The sequence below is a fragment of the Astyanax mexicanus genome, chromosome 5 (assembly GCF_023375975.1).
Source record: "Astyanax mexicanus isolate ESR-SI-001 chromosome 5, AstMex3_surface, whole genome shotgun sequence".
NCBI lineage: Eukaryota > Metazoa > Chordata > Actinopteri > Characiformes > Acestrorhamphidae > Astyanax > Astyanax mexicanus.
Genome location: NC_064412.1, coordinates 43644329 through 43661132, shown reverse-complemented (window position 1 = coordinate 43661132; position 16804 = coordinate 43644329).

The following is a 16804-nucleotide window of genomic DNA, read 5'->3' as shown; positions in this document are numbered from 1 at the left end:
AGTGTAAGCAGTAAAGACTGTAGTGTATAGTGTAAGCAGTAACGTGTGTAGAGTGTAGTGTAAGCAGTAAAGAGTGTAGTGTGTAGTGTAAGCAGTAAAGAGTGTAGAGTGTAGTGTAAGTAGTAAAGAGTGTAGTGTGTAGTGTAAGCAGTAAAGAGTGTAGTGTATAGTGTAAGCAGTAAAGAGTGTATAGTGCAGTGTAAGCAGTAAATAGTGTAGAGTGTAGTGTAAGCAGTAAAGAGTGTAGAGTGTAGTGTAAGCAGTAAAGAGTGTAGTGTGTAGTGTAATGAGTAAAATGTGTAGTGTGGTGTAAGCAGTAATAGTGTAGAGTGTAAGTGTAATGTAAGCAGTAAAGAGTGTACTGTGTAGTGTACTTAATAAATAGTGTAGTGTGGTGTAAGCAGGAGAGAGTGTAGTGTTGTGTAATATGTAAAGAGTGTAGAGTGTAATGTAAGCGGTAAAGAGTGTAGAGTTTAGTGAAAGCAGTAAAGAGTGTAGTGTATAGTGTAAGCAGTAAAGTGTGTAGAGTGCAGTGTAAGCAGTAAAGTGTGTAGTGTAAGCAGTAAAGAGTGTAGTGTGTAGTGTAAGCATTAAATAGTGTAGAGTGCAGTGTAAGCAGTAAAGAGTGTAGAGTGTAGTGTAAGCAGTAAAGAGTGTAGAGTGTAATGTAAGCAGTAGAATGTAGTGTAAGCAGTAAGAGTGTAGTGTGTAATGTAAGCAGTAGAGTGTAGTGTAAGCAGTAAAGAGTGTAGAGTGTAATGTAAGCAGTAGAATGTAGTGTAAGCAGTAAGAGTGTAGTGTGTAATGTAAGCAGTAGAGTGTAGTGTAAGCAGTAAAGAGTGTAGAGTGTAATGTAAGCAGTAGAATGTAGTGTAAGCAGTAAGAGTGTAGTGTGTAATGTAAGCAGTAGAGTGTAGTGTAAGCAGTAAAGAGTGTACTGTGTAATGTAATGAGTAAACAGTGTAGTGTGGTGTAGGCAGTAGAGAGTGTAGTGTGTTGTGTAATAAGTAAAGATTGTACAGTGTAATGTAAGCAGTAGAGAGTGTAGTGTGTAGTGTAATGAGTAAAGAGTGTAGAGTGTAGTGTAAGCAGTGAATAGTGTAGTGTGTAGCATAAGCAGTAAAGAGTGTAGACTAAAGTGTAAGCAGTAAAGAGTGTAGAGTGTAGTGTAAGCAGTAAAGAGTGTCGAGTGCAGTGTAATCCGTAAAGAGTGTAGTGTGCAGTGTAAGCAATAGAGTGTGTAGTGTGTAGTGTAAGCAGTAAAGAGTGTAGAGTGCAGTGTAAGCAGTAAAATAGTGTAGTGTGTAGTGTAAGCGGTAAAGAGTGTAGTGTGTGGTGTAAGCAGTAAAATAGTGTAGTGTGTAGTGTAAGCAGTAAAGAGTGTAGAGTGTAGTGTGTAGTGTAAGCAGTTAAGAGTGTAGTGTGCAGTGTAAGCAGTAAAGAGTGTAGAGTGCAGAGTAAGCAGTAAAGAGTGTAGAGTGTAATTTAAGCAGTAAAGAGTGTAGTGTGTGGTGTAAGCAGTAAAGAGTGTAGAGTGCAGTGTAAGCAGTTAAGAGTGTAGAGTGTAGTGTGTAGTGTAAGCAGTAAAGAGTGTAGAGTGCAGTGTAAGCAGTTAAGAGTGTAGAGTGTAGTGTGTAGTGTAAGCAGTAAAGAGTGTGGAGTGCAGAGTAAGCAGTAAAGAGTGTAGAGTGTAGTGTAAGCAGTAAAGAGTGTAGAGTGAAGTGTAAGCAGTAAAGAGTGTAGTGTGTAGTGTAAGCAGTAAAGAGTGTAGAGTGTAGTGTAAGCAGTAAAGTGTGTAGAGTGCAGTGTAAGCAGTAAAGTGTGTAGTGTAAGCAGTAAAGAGTGTAGTGTATAGTGTAAGCAGTAAAGAGTGTAGAGTGCAGTGTAAGCAGTAAAGAGTGTAGAGTATAGTGTACGCAGCAAAGAATGTAGAGTGTAGTGTAAGCAGTAAAGAGTGTAGTGTGTAGTGTAAGCAGTAAAGAGTGTAGTGTGTGGTGTAAGCAGTAAAGAGTAGTGTGTAGTGTAAGCAGTTAAGAGTGTAGAGTGTAATGTAAGCAGTAAAGAGTGTAGAGTGTAATGTAAGCAGTAGCGTGTGTAGTGTAAGCAGTAAAGAGTGCAGAGTGTAGTGTAAGCAGTAAAGAGTGTAGAGTGCAGTGTAAGCAGTAAAGAGTGCAGAGTGTAGTGTAAGCAGTAAAGAGTGTAGAGTGTAATGTAAGCAGTAAAGAGTGTAGAGTGTAGTGTAAGCAGTAAAGAGTGTAGAGTGTAATTTAAGCAGTAAAGGGTGTAGTGTGTAGTGTAATGAGTAAAGTGTGTAGAGTGCAGTGTAAGCAGTAAAGTGTGTAGTGTGTGGTGTACGCAGTAAAGTGTGTAGTGTAAGCAGTGAAGTGTGTAGTGTGTGGTGAAAGCAGTAAAGTGTTTGTGTGTGGTGTACACAGTAAAGTGTGTAGTGTAAGCAGTAAAGTGTGTAGTGTGTAGTGTAAGCAGTAAAGTGTGTAGTGTAAGCAGTAAAGTGTGTAGTGTGTGGTGTAAGCAGTAAAGTGTGTAGTGTGTGGTGTAAGCAGTAAAGAGTGTAGTGTGTGGTGTAAGCAGTAAAGAGTGTAGTGTGTAGTGTAAGCAGTAAAGAGTGTAGTGTGTAGTGTAAGCAGTAAAGAGTGTAGTGTATAGTGTAAGCAGTAAAGAGTGTAGTGTGTGGTGTAAGCAGTAAAGTGTGTAGTGGAAGCAGTAAAGTTTATAGTGTATAGTGTAAGCAGTAAAGAGTGTAGTGTATAGTGTAAGCAGTAAAGAGTGTAGTGTGTGGTGTAAGCAGTAAATTGTGTAGTGGAAGCAGTAAAGTGTATAGTGTAAGCAGTAAAGTGTGTAGTGTATAGTGTAAGCAGTAAAGAGTGTAGTGTGTGGTGTAAGCAGTAAAGTGTGTAGTGTGTGGTGTAAGCAGTAGAGTGTGCAGTGTATAGTGTAAGCAGTAAAGAGTGTAGTGTATAGTGTGTGGTGTAAGCAGTAAAGAGTGTAGTGTATAGTGTGTGGTGTAAGCAGTAGAATGTGCAGTGTATAGTGTAAGCAGTAAAGAGTGTAGTGTATAGTGTAAGCAGTAAAGAGTGTAGTGTGTGGTGTAAGCAGTAGAGTGTGCAGTCTATAGTGTAAGCAGTAAAGAGTGTAGTGTATAGTGTGTGGTGTAAGCAGTAGAGTGTGCAGTGTATAGTGTAAGCAGTAAAGAGTGTAGTGTATAGTGTGTGGTGTAAGCAGTAAAGAGTGTAGTGTATAGTGTAAGCAGTAAAGTGTGTAGTGTGTAGTCTAAGCAGTAAAGAGTGTAGTGTGTAGTGTAAGCAGTAAAGAGTGTAGTGTATAGTGTAAGCAGTAAAGTGTGTAGTGTGTGGTGTAAGCAGTAAAGAGTGTAGTGTATAGTGTAAGCAGTAAAGAGTGTAGTGTGTGGTGTAAGCAGTAAAGTGTGTAGTGGAAGAAGTAAAGTGTATAGTGTATAGTGTAAGCAGTAAAGAGTGTAGTGTATAGTGTAAGCAGTAAAGTGTGTAGTGTGTGGTGTAAGCAGTAAAGAGTGTAGTGTATAGTGTAAGCAGTAAAGAGTGTAGTGTGTGGTGTAAGCAGTAAAGTTGTAGTGGAAGCAGTAAAGTGTATAGTGTATAGTGTAAGCAGTAAAGAGTGTAGTGTATAGTGTAAGCAGTAAAGAGTGTAGTGTGTGGTGTAAGCAGTAAATTGTGTAGTGGAAGCAGTAAAGTGTATAGTGTAAGCAGTAAAGTGTGTAGTGTATAGTGTAAGCAGTAAAGAGTGTAGTGTGTGGTGTAAGCAGTAAAGTGTGTAGTGTGTGGTGTAAGCAGTAGAGTGTGCAGTGTATAGTGTAAGCAGTAAAGAGTGTAGTGTATAGTGTGTGGTGTAAGCAGTAAAGAGTGTAGTGTATAGTGTGTGGTGTAAGCAGTAGAATGTGCAGTGTATAGTGTAAGCAGTAAAGAGTGTAGTGTATAGTGTAAGCAGTAAAGAGTGTAGTGTATAGTGTGTGGTGTAAGCAGTAAAGTGTGTAGTGTGTGGTGTAAGCAGTAGAGTGTGCAGTGTATAGTGTAAGCAGTAAAGAGTGTAGTGTATAGTGTGTGGTGTAAGCAGTAAAGTGTGTAGTGTGTGGTGTAAGCAGTAGAGTGTGCAGTGTATAGTGTAAGCAGTAAAGAGTGTAGTGTATAGTGTGTGGTGTAAGCAGTAAAGTGTGTAGTGTGTGGTGTAAGCAGTAGAGTGTGCAGTGTATAGTGTAAGCAGTAAAGAGTGTAGTGTATAGTGTGTGGTGTAAGCAGTAAAGAGTGTAGTGTATAGTGTAAGCAGTAAAGTGTGTAGTGTGTAGTGTAAGCAGTAAAGAGTGTAGTGTGTAATGTAAGCAGTAAAGAGTGTAGTGTATAGTGTAAGCAGTAAATTGTGTAGTGTGTGGTGTAAGCAGTAAAGAGTGTAGTGTGTAGTGTAAGCAGTAAAGAGTGTAGTGTATAGTGTAAGCAGTAAAGAGTGTAGTGTATAGTGTAAGCAGTAAAGAGTGTAGTGTGTGGTGTAAGCAGTAAAGAGTGTAGTGTGTAGTGTAAGCAGTAATGTGTGTAGTGTGTGGTGTAAGCAGTAAAGAGTGTAGTGTGTGGTGTAAGCAGTAAAGAGTGTAGTGTATAGTGTAAGCAGTAAAGTGTGTAGTGTGTGGTGTAAGCAGTAAAGAGTGTAGTGTATAGTGTAAGCAGTAAAGAGTGTAGTGTGTGGTGTAAGCAGTAAAGAGTGTAGTGTGTAGTGTAATCAGTAAAGAGTGTAGTGAATAGTGTAAGCAGTAAAGTGTGTAGTGTAAGCAGTAAAGAGTGTAGTGTATAGTGCAAGCAGTAAAGAGTGTAGAGTGTAGTGTGTAGTGTAAGCAGTAAAGAGTGTAGTGTGTAGTGTAAGCAGTAAAGAGTGTAGTGTATAGTATAAGCAGTAAAGTGTGTAGTGTGTGGTGTAAGCAGTAAAGAGTGTAGTGTGTAGTGTAAGCAGTAAAGTGTGTAGTGTGTGGTGTAAGCAGTAAAGTGTGTAGTGTGTGGTGTAAGCAGTAAAGAGTGTAGTGTATAGTGTAAGCAGTAAAGAGTGTAGTGTATAGTGTAAGCAGTAAAGTGTGTAGTGTGTGGTGTAAGCAGTAAAGAGTGTAGAGTGTAGTGTAAGCAGTAAAGTGTGTAGTGTGTGGTGTAAGCAGTAAAGAGTGTAGTGTATAGTGTAAGCAGTAAAGTGTGTAGTGTGTGGTGTAAGCAGTAAAGAGTGTAGTGTATAGTGTAAGCAGTAAAGAGTGTAGTGTATAGTGTACGCAGTAAAGTGTGTAGTGTATAGTGTAAGCAGTAAAGAGTGTAGAGTGTAGTGTAAGCAGTAAAGTGTGTAGTGTATAGTGTAAGCAGTAAAGTGTGTAGTGTATAGTGTAAGCAGTAAAGTGTGTAGTGTATAGTGTAAGCAGTAAAGTGTGTAGTGTGTAGTGTAAGCAGTAAAGAGTGTAGTGTGTAGTGTAAGCAGTAAAGTGTGTAGAGTGTAGTGTAAGCAGTAAAGTGTGTAGTGTATAGTGTAAGCAGTAAAGAGTGTAGAGTGTAGTGTAAGCAGTAATGTGTGTAGTGTGTAGTGTAAGCAGTAAAGAGTGTAGTGTATAGTGTAAGCAGTAAAGAGTGTAGAGTGTAGTGTAAGCAGTAAAGTGTGTAGTGTGTAGTGTAAGCAGTAAAGAGTGTAGAGTGTAGTGTAAGCAGTAAAGTGTGTAGTGTGTAGTGTAAGCAGTAAAGAGTGTAGTGTATAGTGTAAGCAGTAAAGTGTGTAGTGTAGAGTGTAGTGTAAGCAGTAAAGTGTGTAGTGTGTAGTGTAAGCAGTAAAGAGTGTAGTGTATAGTGTAAGCAGTAAAGAGTGTAGAGTGCCTCAGGGAGAGTTAGTACCCCCTCGACTCCGGCCTTAGAGCCCTCACAGCGGGGCGAATGGGTAACGTCTCGGCGGCATAGTCGAAAGGCTAAGGCTAATGCTACCGCAAAGGCCACAGCCAGCCCACCTAAACACCACGCTCCCCCAGTTCACGTGTCAAACAGGTTTGCCCCGCTCAGTGAAGCACCAACTGAGGAGCCTGTTAAAGGTACTCTGGTGATAGGAGACTCTATCGTCCGACACGTAAAAATTAGCTACTCCTTTAGGGGCACCAGCGGCAACAGTTACTTGTTTACCGGGAGCCAGAGCACCGGACATTAGTGGCAACCTCAGGTTAGGGAATAGGAGATATTCGAGGGTAGTAATTCATGTAGGGGCCAATGATATTCGTCTGCGGCAGTCTGAAGTAACTAAGGCTAATATTAAAGAGGTGATTAAACAGGCCCAGACGCTGTCCGAGGAGGTAATCTGCTCTGGCCCCATCCCAATGAGGCGTGGTGATGAAGCTTACAGCAGGCTTTCTTCGCTGAACCGCTGGATGTCCAAGTGGTGTGCAGAAAATCATGTGGGCTTTATAGATAACTGGCTACACTTTGAGGGCAAGCCTGGTCTTTTAGGTAGGGATGGTGTCCACCCCACGCGGGAGGGTGCTGCCTTACTTTCATGCAGCATAGCTCATAGTCTTTTAGTTAGTCGGCAGAGTAGTATTAGAAGCTGCTGACAATCCAGAGCCGGGACCAGGCCGACCGTCTGCGAGCTGCAAAGAGACGTTACCTAGATACCAATGTATTCAGACTGTGTCTGTCCCCTGAGTCAAACAAAAACATCAAAAAACTAAAACAGTAAATCTAAATAACTTAACTTATATTAAACAATCATATCCAGACTGTAGTACTAACATTTCAAGCCTAAAGATTGGTTTACTTAATATTAGATCTCTAAATTCAAAAGCAGTTCTGGTGAATGAAATGATAACTGATCAGAAATTCGATGTTCTGTGTCTGACAGAAACCTGGATTAGGCCAAATGAATATGTAGCATTAAATGAAGCCACCCCTGCAGGCTATAATTATATACACAATCCGAGATTGTCCGGTAGAGGAGGTGGGGTCTGCATATTTTTCCAAAGTACCTTAGTTAGCAATCAGAAACACTATGAAAATTTTACTTCTTTTGAGCTTCTTTACACCAGTATAATTAATCCAGTTACAAAAAAGAATGCATTTTCTTTAATTAACATCTACAGACCACCAGGGCCCTATTTAGAATTTTTAAAAGAATTTAGTGATTTTGTCACAGACTTAGCAGTAAGTAATGATAAAGTGATTATGGTTGGAGACTTCAACATTCATTTCGAAAAATTGGATGATCCATTAAAAAAGGCATTCACATCGATTTTAGACTCAGTTGGTATTATTCAAAATATAACAGGACCTACTCATTACTGTAACCATACTCTGGATTTAGTTTTGACCCTGGGTGTGAGCATAGATAACCCGAATATTCGTTCTCAAACCTCCGCAATTTCAGATCATTACCTTATTTCATTTAAATTACATCTTAGTCATAATATACGTACATCCCCAAGCTACTCTATAAAACGTTCAATTACGCCTTTTACAGCCCAACAATTTACCTATAAGCTTCCTGATTTATCAACTCTAATGTACTCTCCTGTAGACCCAGTAGAACTAGACAAACTAACCGAAGGTTTAGAAAATACCTTTCGCTCTACCTTAGATGTTGTAGCACCCCTTAAACATAAAATAGAGAGACAGAAAAAGCTCGCACCGTGGTACAATGATCAAACTCGTACCTTAAAGCAGTTAGTACGAAATGTAGAGCGTAAATATCGATCAACTAAACTGGAAGTGTTTCACTCTGCGTGGAAAGACAGTCTTGTTAAATATAGAAAAGAACTTAATAAAGCCCGCTCAGCATATCTGGCCTCACAGATCGAGATAAATAAAAATAATCTAAAGAGTTCTCTTTAGTGTTATTTCCAAATTAACTAAAAACCAGGCAGGTACTGAACCTCAGATTCCAGCCATTCACACCAGCAACGATTTTATGGACTTCTTCAATAGTAAAATTGAAAACATTCGGGATAAAATTAAACAGATAAATATTACATCCTCTCTGTCATCTGGTCTGGCTGATCTAGAACAAAACCCTGTTACTGAAGTTAGGTTGGAAGTCTTTAACCCACTTCCACAGCTAGAACTAGAGAAAATTATCTCCTCTTCAAACAGCACAACCTGCACACTTGATGCTGTTCCCACAAAATTATTAAAACAGGTACTGCCAGATATAATTAAACCTCTGTTAATGATAGTAAACTCATCGCTCGCCCTGGGCCATGTACCCAAAGCCTTTAAAACAGCTGTAATTAAACCTCTGATCAAGAAACCAAATCTTGATCCTAGTGTACTGTCTAACTATAGACCTATTTCAAACTTACCCTTTATTTCTAAGATTTTAGAAAAAGCTGTAGCCCAACAACTTTGCTCTTACCTGCAAAGAAACCAGATCTATGAAAATTTTCAATCTGGATTTAGGCCTTATCATAGCACTGAGACAGCTTTAGTTAGAATAACAAACGATCTACTTATAGCCGCCGACCAAGGCTGTGTTTCCCTACTCGTACTTCTCGATCTGAGCGCAGCCTTTGATACAATAGATCATACTATCCTTTTAGAAAGACTAGAGAACATGGTCGGTGTAACCGGAACTGCCTTAGCATGGTTTAAATCGTACTTAACCGATCGCTATCAGTTTGTGAGGATAAATGATATGTCTTCCAGTTATACCAAGGTAAGATATGGAATTCCACAAGGCTCTATATTAGGACCGTTATTATTTACATTATATATGCTCCCACTGGGCAAAGTTATTAGAAAACACAATGTGAATTTTCATTGTTATGCGGATGACACGCAGCTCTTCATATCAGCCAAACCTGATGACAGAGTGAGATTAAAGAAAATCGAGGATTGTGTAGAAGATGTAAAATCATGGATGTCACACAACTTCCTACTATTAAATAGTGATAAAACAGAAGTTCTCCTATTAGGCCCCAAAGCTGCTAGAAATAAATTATCAGACTTAATTAGACTTGTGTAGTGTAAGCAGTAAAGAGTGTAGTGTATAGTGTAAGCAGTAAAGTGTGTAGTGTATAGTGTAAGCAGTAAAGTGTGTAGTGTATAGTGTAAGCAGTAAAGTGTGTAGTGTGTGGTGTAAAGTGTTGAGTGAGCTGCAGAAGTGTGAGTGTGCGTTGTGGATACAGAGTGTAGTTAAAATGTCAGAGGAAGCCAGTATCAATATGCTGTTATTTATATTCGTTATGATCATAACCTGAAGGTTGTTTGATGGGTTAATGAGTGTGGAACTGCGTATATCTATGGTGCTGTGTGTGTGTGTGTGTGTGTGTGTGTGTGTGGTGTGTGTGTGTGTGTGTGTGTGTGTGTGTGTGTCAGATAAGGATATCAGTAACATTACACTCTCCCTCTGTTTATCAGCTTGTGCCCTGAAACATACAGTGGCACTGCTCACCAGTTGAGGGCGCTACTGAACATGAAAAATAGACAGGATAAAAGCGATCACCGTAAGTGAGGTCATTATTATTATATTACCTCCTGCTGGGGAGCGCCGCATTACTTTGCACTATAAACGTATTTATATTAATTCAATTGACTTTTATTCATATATCGCTTTTTATAACAAGTTGTCACAAAGCAGCTTTACAGAGAAAAACAGATCCACGCCTCTTATGAGCAGCATCACAGAGATGCCAATTTTAATTGGAACACAGTGGCAAAGAAAATCTCCCTTTAAGAGGAAGAAACCTTGGAAGGAACCAAGACTCTGTCAGAGGAACCCATCCCACTCGGGTTGACCTGCTCAGTACAAACAAATAACAAACAACAAACAAATAACAGAACAAAACAACAGTACAGTCTATACAATAATGTGAGCTATAGCTAATGTAACAGGTACTAATTTATGAATATAAGAATGTGATGGGCACAAACTATAGAGCTATGGCTAATACAGAAACAGATTCTGAGTGTGTTAATGTTAATCAGTGCAGGGCTGCAGAGCTGGAGTACAACACAGTGGGCAGTGGAGAGCCAGGCTTGGAACATCAGGAACAGGGCATCTCCATACATGTAAAAGAGATAGAGAAAACAGAAAGGAAAGAAAGAGAAAAAAGCAGGAAAAAGGTTGTGTAATAATTCTGATGAGTAGAAGGACAGGGCTGATTCTGGAAAGCTGGAACCATAGATGGACACATCCAGGCAGGCCGGCCAGCCGGGCATCTCAGAACATGTGAGAGAGAAACCTGATTACTACAGCAATAAAAATACATTTATTTAAAATGAAAATAGCATTTATTTTTATAAAAACTTAATAAACTACTAAATAAAAAAACGAAATCATTTAAGAAACTAAATGGGCTAATCTAAGATGTAACTCTAATGTTTACTTTTAATATCTTATTTAAAAGAGTGATTGGTGTTCTGATTCACTGATCCCTTAGTCAGCAGTACAATATTTTATTTAACTTTAAAATATTACTAATAGGGATCATTTGCACCATTTATTCACTTATTCAGATTCCATTCCGAATATATTTATCAGTAAATAAAATCTAACAAATGATCCTTTATATGATGCTGTTAACACTGATCTCATGCAGAGATACTAAAGAGTCAAGATTACTCCGGGCATATGGGGTCAAAAAAGGGTCATAAAGATTTAAAGATTTGTAAGCCATCACAATTGGCCTTGATCCTTCTGGGTGGGTAGATGGCGCTCTCTCCCCACATCACTTCTAGGGTGATGTTCGCAGCACAGGGCGTCTTGTGAGCTGATGTACCAGAACCGAGCCGCTGTGATTTCCCCCAAGCATGCTGGTAATGCTGCTGCAGCAGCAGCTCGAAAAGAAGCGGTGGCTGGCTTCACATGTATCGGAGGAAGCTATATAGTCTTTGTTGGGGCATTACTAGTGATAGGGGGAGTGGGTTGGGTTGGGTAATTGACCTTATAAATTGGGGAGAAAATGGAAAAAAATATAAAAAAAAAATATGAAAAATAATTAAATTGTACAAATGGTAAATAATATTTTAAATATATATAAATAATATTTTTTTAATTTCTAAAAAACATTAGCATTTGTAAATCCAAATGCTAGGCAAGCCTAGTAGTCTTTTAGGTAGGGATGGTGTCCACCCCACGCGTGAGGGTGCTGCCTTACTTTCATGCAGCATAGCTCATACTTAATATTAGATCTCTAAATTCAAAAGCAGTTCTAGTGGATGAAATTATAACTGATCAGAAATTCGATATTCTGTGTCTGACAGAAACCTGGATTAGGCCAAATGAATATGTAGCATTAAATGAAGCCACCCCTGCAGGCTACAATTATATACACAATCCGAGATTGTCCGGTAGAGGAGGTGGGGTCTGCATACTTTTCTGAAGTACCTTAATTAGCAATCAGAAACACTATGATAATTATACTTCTTTTGAGCTTCTTTACACCAGTATAATTAATCCAGTTACAAAAAAGAATGCATTTTCTTTCATTTATATCTACATACCTCCAGGGCCCTATTTAGAATTTTTTTAAGAATTTAGTGATTTTGTCACAGACTTAGCAGTATGTAGTGATGGGATTGGTGACTACCTGACTAGTACTGACTCTGTCAGGAAGCTAAACGTCGTCAGGGAGTGCGAGTTGACTACCGCACTGTGGAGGGTGGTAAAAGGATAAACCCTCGGCCCACCACACCACAATATGTCTAACCTTCAGAAACGAAGACACAAACCATGGCAACTCACTATTGCCACCTGGAATGTCTGGGGACTTTCATCTGCACTAAAGAATTCCACACTAGGCACAGACTGCGATATGGTATGATGTCGATCTCCTATGCATACAAGAAACCAAAATAAAAGACCAGTGGGAGCAGACCCTACCATCAGGACACAAATTGATCCTCATGCAACAGAGAGAGGCATCACACCATTGCCTAAGATTTGCTATAGGACCAAAACTAGTAGATTACATCATGTGCTTTAGATGTGTCAGTGACAGGATAGCCATCATTGATATGGCCATACCTACAAGGAATGGATCAGCACTCAACCTCCGTCTTATCAATGCCTATGGCCCTACTTCTGAAAGAGTTGCAGAAGCTCCATCTATCCGGGACATCTTCTATGCAGAACTGGAGTCGCCATTAACACACCAGCAAGATGGCTAATATTCATCTGTGGTGACTTCAATTCCAAACTTGAAAAGAGTCAAGGATCAATGTTGAATTACTTTGCATTAACCGGGGCATCCAAAAAGCCTATCAAGATGCACTTGAGGAAACCCTTGCAGGATGGGAAGAAAGTGACAACCCAAATGAAGCATTAAAATGCCTCCTGGACAGTATGAGGATATCTGCCCTTAACACTGCGGGAGTAACCACAGGAAAGAGCATTAGATCTATCAGACAGACCAGTGATCCAACAGTGGTTGATCTATCGAAACAGCAGAAAAGGCTCAGATTAATTATCAACCAACAAGGTAGTATGGATTGTTCCAATCTGCGGAAAGAGCGCAACTGCATATTGTGGAAACTTTCAAAAAGACTAAGAGAGAAAAGTGGAAACTTTTCAAAATGCAGATACCATAGCTCAGGAAATTGCCACCACTGACGACTGCCGCAAGATGTTCCTTGTCACAAAAAGACTGAAGGCTACAAAACCAACACCTCACTGTCATCGATAGCAAAGGAAATATCATAGGAACAGTATAGATAATCAGGGAGTGGTTCCAAGAGCAGTTCACAGACCACAAAGATGAACCACTGCAATCATTCATTGGCGACCCCAAACCCCTAGATCATCCAATCACTGATGAAGAAGTGAAGAAGGCCATTTCAGCCCTGAAAAATGGCCGAGCAGCAGGCCCTGACAATATCAACAGTGAACTCTTTAAGTGCTCTAAGGACATTGTGGCCCGCCCTCTCGAACAGGTCATCAATAAGTCCTTTGAAGTTCACAATCCCATAACGACTCTAGAGGAAGACATCATGCTCACCCTACCAAACAAGCCTCCAGGCCCACCAGCTCATCTGCGACCTATTGTAATACTGACCAGCATCAGGAAAATTCTGTCCATAATTGCTCTCCACCGCAGCAGAGACAAAGTGGACCGCTTTACTGGGCCTAACCACAGTGGCTTTAAACATGGGAGGAGCTACGCGGACATAGTGTTGGCTCAGCGGATGCTTGTCTCAGTTATAATGATGAGGAAATGGAACTTTTACAAGATGGGGATAGACATGTCAAAAGCTTTTGACACAATTAAGCGAAAACAGATCCTAGAGGTTCTCCTACAAGCAGGCTGCAATGAAGATGAACTAAGGCTAATTCACACTCTCCTCGCCTGTACACGACTGAGAGTTCGCATTAACAAAGAATTGTCAGCCGAGTTTGAAACTACTATAGGATCTCCACAAGGAGACAGTCTCTCCTCAGTATTGTTTACCTGTTAACTGGCTGCAGCGCTAACAACGATACGAGAACAATTGTCACGGGTGCCAAATTAATGTGTTTTTAAGGTGACTTTTAATTTATTGTAATTTTATTTTATGGACTTTTATTTTGTTGGGCTGCCGCAGCAAATACTATTTGATTTAAATGTGGCTCAGCTGCGGCTTGTGAACTTGCGCTGTTGAGCGGAACTATTTAACAGGCTCACACTAGCCCATAACACACGCACACACACGCACACACTTTCCTTGCCCATTCCTTCGTTGGAGGATGGCGTGAATGCTGAATTTAACGAAAATGTACTCTGCACAGCTCTGTAAAACTTAAAATCCTTAATTTTGACACCACAGTGTACGAGCTGTTTGCGACAGTGTGGGCGGAAGTACACCTTGGCATCTGTGCCCCTGCTCATCTCGCTCAGTTTGCAGTGCGCATGCGTGCGCATGCGCGGCACAAATCGGGCAGGGGGTACAGATCGGGGAGTGACAGCTCTCACCAAACACACGGCAGTGGAGAAGCGAAGCGGAGCGCTGACTGGGAATGACTCGCGCTGACTGAGAATGACTCGCGCTGACTGAACTGGGATTCGAAGGAATCGAGTGGCCGCTGGTTGAATCACTGTTCGAGAAGGTGAATCGGTGAGGCTGTGTTTGCTGGGGGAATGGTGTGGATTCGACTCACCCTTCCACAAAGTTAAGTTTCTATTCTGAGTCAGTTCTGAACAAGTTGCTGTCTGTGAGAAACGGAGCGGTTTTCTGTTCATGTAGTGTTTGCCCTGTGTCTGCTGCAGCGCGCTGGGAAGCCACGTGGACCTGCCGGTGTGTATGAGAACGTGAGAGACTCTATTGCAGCGGCGTTTGTCTGCTCCAAGAGGCGTTGTGAGGAGAAGAAAGGGTGAGAACGCTCACCCTTCCCTAAGTTAAGTGCTATTTCCCCCCATATTTTGAGAATTCTACTCTTGGCTCACCACTAGTATTAGTTTAAGTACATTTTATATTTTTTTGGTTTATTGATTTTGTTTTACTTTAAATTAATAATAGAATTTTGTTTTTTTTTCTATTCTGGCTTCTGGTTAATTTGCTATTTACTTATTATTTTTGTGAAGAGTGCGTGGGTTTTGCTTTGGCTTTGAGTTATATATTAATTTGTATATATGAATTTTGGGGTGATCGAGTGTGCAGTGGGTTGAAGGAGTGAATATTTAGTGTTTTACCAGTTCTAGCCAGTAGAGATTTGTTTTATTTGTTATTTTTGATGTATTATTTATTTAGTGTGTTTATTTGATTTAGTTAAATTCTAAATTATAAAATTTAGTTACTGCTTTTGTTTCTTTTTCTTTTTTTTTGTGTGTTGTCATTGGTGAAGCCAACAACGGACTGAGTGGACTGTGGACTATTTTTACTTCCCTCCTTGAGCTGCTGCCAAGGTTTTGGACTTCTGTATGGACTTTTGGAGTTCTACAAAATCTTATTTCTTAATCTCTTCTAGATAGATCTTATTTTTCCATTGTTCAATAAATGATTGTGAAATGTATCCCCTCTCCAGTGTATTACTGTTGGCTTTACTGATCCCCAAGGTGTATAGGTTTTTAAATTGGGTTAAGGGATATTTTGGCCCATTTTAAACAAGGCCGTGACACAATCACCACGGCCTAATCCTCCAGTATCAGACATCGGCATGCTCTTGGAAATGAAATATGCAGATGACGGACTTTTTAGACGAGAAAAAAACATCTCTCAGCCAGCTCCAATCCATTGCAGCAGCAAACCTTAGAGACAACAACCTATTCATGAATGTCAAAGACAGAATTCACACGTCTAGCTGAAACATCGGAACGTGAGGCTGATGGTCAACCAAGCAGAGGTAAGGAACAGTGGCGCAAAAACAATGTTTTGGGTTCTTTACTCTGTAGTATGGCAGACATCCAATTACACTGCACCCTGGGGAACATAGCGTTCCAATCCCTTTGTAAGATCTGGGGCCGAAAATCTAAGATTCCTCTTAAGACCCGGCTAAAGTTATACAATGCATACTGTATCTCCATCATGCTGTACAACTTAACAGCTGGTCTGCTACCAAGGTTAGCCTGAATAAACTGGATTCATGTCATCGGAGTCATCTACGTAAGATCACCAGACACGTATGGCCTCACAGCCTCATCTCCAATAGAGCACTGTATGAGAAATGTGAATGCGATAGGGGTGTGACGAGACACTAATCTCACGAGACGAGACGAGACACGATATTGGGTTCACGAGAACGAGACAAGACGAGATTTAAAAATAAAATTTTAAAGAAAACGTCAAAAATGAAAAATGGCTTGAAAACTAGAGTTTTATTTGACAATCATTTAACACAATTAACAGACTGGTTTCTCTCACACATTGATTGTATAAGAAATAGAAATAAGAATAAGATTAAAAAATAAAATATAAAACTTTTCTAGGTCTTATATAGAGCAAACAATAAGTACAAACTACAACCAGTGATATTAAGCCTAGGGTTTGTGTTTTTTTTTTTTCCTAAATATCTTGTAATTTAACTATGCATAACCATAACCAGGCATATTAAGACTATGGTTTGTGTTTTTTCTCCGAAATATCTTGTAATTTAACTATGCATAACCATAACCTGTCATATTAAGACTATGCTTGAAGTGCAAACAGAGACAGAACATTTTTTAAATACAGTACAGAGCTAAGGGATTAGTACAACTGCCTATGAAACAGTCACGTGTAGGATTTACTTACAGTATTTACATATGGTTTGTGTCTTGTTGTTCATTCTGTTACCTTTTATTGTTTACGCTGGAGCCAAAAGGCAGCCAGACATACAACTTAAAAGTAGCAGAAGCATATTCTATGCAAGGAGTAAGTTATTTAATTAGAATTCAGTATGGTCCAGTTCTCGTTTTTCCGCCCGTTTTCGGGCTCCCTATCTCCTTATAAAGGCCTTTTTTCTCGACCGAGACCCTGACAACACGGGTTCGATCCCGCGTGAGGAGCGGTGTGTTTATTTATTTATTTTCTTCCTTACCGCGTCTGCACAGATCTGATTGACTAAAGAGAGCGTTTGGTGATCTTACCCCACACGTGATTGGTCTGTGATTTACTGCGCCGCAAAGCATGTATACAATTAAATCCTTCTCAGTAGTTTTGGGTCCGCATTGGACAACGTTTGGTTTCGGACCCGGTCCGCCCATTAGTGACCTCTGTTCTATGCAAATACCCGAATTTTCCTCTTCTGCTGATAGCTGCTCTCACTCCTCAGCTACCCGCTGTATCGCTACTGGGTTGCCAGATCCCTCTTAAAAAGTCCACACTAAACTATTTTTTTTTTCTTCCCGCGAGACAGAATTAAGCTTGACGTGAAA